At 39.8% G+C, this 4,220-nt stretch overlaps 1 protein-coding gene and 1 long non-coding RNA gene across 4 annotated transcripts in view; one reads left to right on the forward strand and one right to left on the reverse strand.

The window, feature by feature from the left end:
* Positions 1 to 4,220, reverse strand: part of LOC105505253 (myomegalin-like) — a 119,953-nt gene that overhangs the window by 49,185 nt on the left and 66,548 nt on the right. Inside the window, exon 1 of one of the 3 annotated variants that reach the window (XM_011933042.1) lies at positions 66 to 100. The exons of the other annotated variants lie outside the window; for them this stretch is intronic. The gene's annotated coding sequence lies outside the window, so the exon portion shown is untranslated. Of the gene's footprint in view, positions 1 to 65; positions 101 to 4,220 lie in introns of those variants that run through there. 3 annotated transcript variants of the gene reach the window in all.
* The window catches only part of LOC105505252, a 10,722-nt gene continuing 9,775 nt past the window's right edge, over positions 3,274 to 4,220 (forward strand). Inside the window, exon 1 of the long non-coding RNA XR_001000713.1 lies at positions 3,274 to 4,180. This is a non-coding gene — a long non-coding RNA (uncharacterized LOC105505252). The remainder of the gene's footprint in view (positions 4,181 to 4,220) is intronic.

Raw genomic sequence — 4,220 nt, forward strand, 5'->3', positions numbered from 1 at the left:
TTTTTTGTATTTTTAGTAGAGACGAGGTTTCACCGAGTTAGCCAGGGTGATCTCGATCTCCTGACCTTGTGATCTGCCCGCCTTGGCCTCCCAAAGTGCTGAGATTACAGGCATGCTCACTGAGTCATTTTGAGCAAACTACTTAATAGTTAACTATAGGAAGGCAGTCAGAAGACTGAGATGCGGGCAGGCTACTAAGAAGGTTGCAACTGTATCTGTAATGCTCACTTTTGTTTCTTCACCTGAGACAAATAAACTAAAAATAATGTTTGCCACCATTTAGATACTCAATACATGGACAAGTGTTTAATTATTCTTTATATATTCCTGTTGTTTGTAAAACAGTTTATAATTTTTAAAAAACTATTTTAAAGGGAATGAAAGTAGGAATTACAGGGAGGCAGTTATCAATTAGATATAAGGATAAATTCTCTAGTAAAGTTAGATGCAATAAAGATATGGCCACACTCTATCCATATGTCTATACATCAGATTTTTAGTGAGCACATACATCATGAGACGGAATAAACTTCGTGTCACAAAAGGGGATTGACCAAAACTAAAGAATCACCTGTCAGGGATACTGTTAAAAGATTTCCCACATCAGCTAGGAGTTAGATCTAGAGGGCTTTTAAGACCTTTGGCCATCCTGAAATTCTGTGCTTAAAACACATTTTCTCATAGGAACACTCCTAGCAAAGGCCAGTGAGAGAGCTATTACTTTCTGAAGAATTTCAGAATGCCCACCAGCTCTCCTGTAGCCCTAAAAGGTAATGAGAGTCTACCTGTTGAGACTGAGAGCTCTGGCTGTCTTGTGCTACAGAAGCGGTAAGTGCATGTAAAAGACACCATATTTCTAAGACAAAAGCAGTAACAATGACTCAAGGATGATGCCCAATAGGCGATTTAACCTATAACTTTGCTAACTGTCATATTTTCAAAACAACCCTATGGGAAGGGTACACAAATGTCTGGGGAGTATTTCCTGCTTTTTAGCACCCAGGGAACTAGGACTAGGAGCTCAACTTATTTTGGATTGGGGATGGGGATAGACAAGAAGAGATGGGGCAGGAAGAAGAGAGGGCTGGTTCATTTTACACACACATATTTTATTTATAATACATCTATGTGTCTGAGCGTCTCTATGCTGTTCTCATAAAATCTGAATTGCACAGATAAAAAGTTTAATTCCTGTCTGTTTTGAATGACTTGGCCCTGTATTACAAAGTTAATCAGATACCATTATACCGTCTTCACAACAACAATCATCTACATTGGATTTGACAATGTACCAAGCACTTCCATGGGTATTATTTCATTTATCTTTACCACAACCTTCGAAGTAGGAGATATGATGATCCCCATTTTACTGCCTAGGACAGAGAGACATCAGGAGGTTAACTGAGTTGTTCACTGAGAAAGTGGAGGAGCACAGACTATAACTTCAACATTTTGACCCCATACTGCATACGCATCAGGGCCTTAATCATGAGACTGTATGACCCTTCTGAGACTGGGATTCACTTGCAACTCATAAGGTATTCCCTCTTCTACCTCAGGCCCCCTGTAACTTTTCAAAAAGTATCCTTCACTGTAAATTATCTTCCTGGTGACCCTAAAGGATCTGACCACCGATCTATGTTAAAAAAAATTGTTTTATTCATTTTCAAGATGAATAAACTAAAGTTGGCTCTCAAAAGGTTAAACAAAGAGTTACCGTACAACCTAGCAATTCCTTTCCTAGTTGTATACACAAGAAAATTGAAAACATATGGCCACATGAAATCTTGTATACAAATGTTCATAGCAGCATTATTCATAATAGCCAAAATTGGAAGTATCTCAAATGTCCTTCAACTGATGAATGGATAAACAACATTTAGCATATCCAAATCATAGAATATTACTCAGCCATAAAAAGGAATGAAGTACTGATACATGCTTCAACATAAATGACCTTGACAACATTATACGATAATGTGAAAGAAGCCAGATACAAAAGGTCACATACTGTATAATTCCATTTACATGAAATGTCCAGAATAGGCAAATCCAGGGAGAAAGTAGATTAGTGGTTTCTGGGAACCAGGGAGAGGGAAAATGGGAAGTGAATGTTAACAGGTATGAGGTTTCCTACTGGAGTGAGAAGCACATACTGGAATTAGACAGTCGTGATGGTTGCACAACTCTGTGAATATACTAAAATCATAGAATTGTACAATTTAAGAAGGTGAGCTGTATAGAGTGTTAATCGTTTCAATAAAGCTTTGTTTTTAAAAGAAGAAGACAAAGAGATAAACCAAAACTGAGAGAAGTAACTAACCCAATCCTTGATCTTTTAAAAGAGATTATTTTTAATGATAAAGTTTCAGTTAAAGTCAAATTTGATTCAATTCAGTTAAAGGTAAATGGCTTAGAATGAATCACGTCTAAATATTCTGTATACCACTCCTACCTATATTATACGGCCTTAAAAGAAGGGTCAGACGAAGTATCTATCCTCTAAGTGGCTCTCAATACTGAATATTCACAGATTATTAAGTTTTATAAAAAGGTAAAGTTTTGTGATAACCCTCAGATAAAACAGAAACATATGATCTAATACATAAGTATTAGGCTGTTCTGAAAAATATGTATAACTTTCACACACCACATTCTACCATGGAAAATGTCAACCAGAGCCAACCAACTCGGTGTTCCATTCATCAACTCTTTTATGCCAACATGGTGTTTCCTTTTTTTTTTTAGGCTCACCGCAACTTCTGCCTCCCAGGTTCAAGCAATTCTCCTGCCTCAGCCTCCCGAGTAGCTGGGATTACAGGCATGCACCACCACGCCTGGCTAATTTTGTATTTTTAGTAGAGATGGGGTTTCTCCATGTTAAGGCTGGTCTTGAACTCCTGACCTCAGGTGATCCGTCCGCTTCGGCCTCCCAAAGTGCTGGGATTACAGGCGTGAGCCACCGTACTCGGCTCAACATGGTGTTTCTACCCTTGTCTCAGAAGCCAACTACTGATACCTGCTTCAGAAAGCTGACAAAGAATTCCACAAAGTCCTGCTTTTTTCTTTTGGATTATACAATAAACAAACAAGTCACCCTTCTAAAACTCTGTTTCTGAAATTTTAACATAATTCCTGAAGTTCCAGAGTCTCTTAAATCCTAAAATATTAATAATATTGTTCAACTTTTTTTCCCCTAACACTCGGAAGCATACTGATACCCATCCTGTACACAGCCTTTTCTTGAAATAACTGACCTGATACCAAGAGCACTAATGACAGAGCTATTGCATCAGGTTGATTAATAAACCCTGTCTTAGGCAGCCTCATCATGTGGATAAAGAACAGGAGTTAAGATAATGTTCCTGCTGCCTTCCCCAACATAGATACACACCCACACCACCCCCAAACCTGGAATAACCAGGTGTTATCTTCATCATCGCACTAGAGCACTGTAAACCATATCAAAACAAAACAAAACAAATAACACTTTCCAGGCCACCAAAAATAGATGGCCCAGCCAGAAATAGTGCTGCCAGAGGCTGTTAAATGAGCTGCAAGGCAGGAATGATAGTTGAGCTGCAGTGATGCTGGGGCCTCCAAGGATTACCAGACTCCAAACTAGATTCTCCATCACTTTGGCCCAATCAGCATTAACAGGACTTGGTGTTTGTTCACAATTGGTTCAACTCAGATTATTTGCTGAGCTTCTGGAATTCAGAAGGAGTGACTTATGACCTCACCTTTTTCTCTCGATTTTAAATAATCCTTTCTCTATTTTTTTTCTAGGAGTGAAGGCAATTTTGAAGCCATGACTAGGACCTGCTCTGGTCACAAGAGCTAAGAGTTGCTGGGTGCGGTGGCTCATACCTGTAATCCCAACACTTTGAGAGGCCAAGGCAGGAGGATTGCTTGAGGCCAGGAGCTTGAAACCAGCCTGGGAAACATAGTGAGACCTTGTCTCTACAAAAAATAAAAAAACAGGCCAGGCGCAGTGGCACTTTGGGAGGCCAAGGCGGGTGGATCACCTGAGGTCAGGAGTTTGAAACCAGCCTGATCAACATGGAGAAACCCTGTCTCTACTAGAAATACAAAATTAGACACTGTAGTGGCACATGCCTGTTATCCCAGCTACTCAGGAGGCTGAGGCAGGAGAATCGCTTGAACCTGAAAGGCTGAGGTTGCGGTGAGCCGAGATCGCGCCATTGCACTCCAGCCTG

This window comes from Colobus angolensis, unplaced genomic scaffold (assembly GCF_000951035.1).
Source record: "Colobus angolensis palliatus isolate OR3802 unplaced genomic scaffold, Cang.pa_1.0 Scaffold124, whole genome shotgun sequence".
NCBI lineage: Eukaryota > Metazoa > Chordata > Mammalia > Primates > Cercopithecidae > Colobus > Colobus angolensis.